This window comes from Choristoneura fumiferana, chromosome 23 (genome assembly GCF_025370935.1).
Source record: "Choristoneura fumiferana chromosome 23, NRCan_CFum_1, whole genome shotgun sequence".
Taxonomy (NCBI): domain Eukaryota; kingdom Metazoa; phylum Arthropoda; class Insecta; order Lepidoptera; family Tortricidae; genus Choristoneura; species Choristoneura fumiferana.
The window spans coordinates 17,308,524-17,309,155 of NC_133494.1; positions in this window are offsets into that span (position 1 = coordinate 17,308,524).

Sequence of the window (632 nt, forward strand, 5' to 3'; positions counted from 1 at the left end):
ATTTGAAATTAGATTAAGAGGTAAGTAACTTCAAAAGCCATAAGTCTGAAGACAAGTTATTAAAAGTGCTTTCTTGTTTGAAATTAAAGTCGACTATTACTATTTTAAGCACAAGTCAAAATACCGAAAAACCGGTTTTGTAGATATTTAATACCGGTATTTAAAAGAGGGGAAAAAATGACCGGTATCCCGGTTTTTCGGTAATACCGAATACCGGTATCCATGCCCTATTCGCCACGCAGAGAGGTAGCTCGTGCTCGTGCTGCACAATTCTTATTCCATCAGTTCCTTCCATTCACAGGTCGACCAGAATAGGCGGAATCTTCACCTTTATGGTTGTCAGCATCCTTAAACTTCACACAAAGTGTTTTCGCTCGTCCTTCATTATCCGGGCGGATATTTAAGGAGTGGAAAGCCATTCCAGCTTCTTGTGTTTTCTGATCGCTACAATGAGGCTGTCTAAAATCTAGGGTGAATGGACATTATTTGGCAAGCATACTCCACACTCAGTCAACATCTTTGCTTAGGCGTGACTGTGGTCAAATGCAAGCATATTACTGTATAAAAAAAAATGACAAAATAGAAACAAAAAAGATACGTAACACATCACTAACATATAACTAGTTGTTATT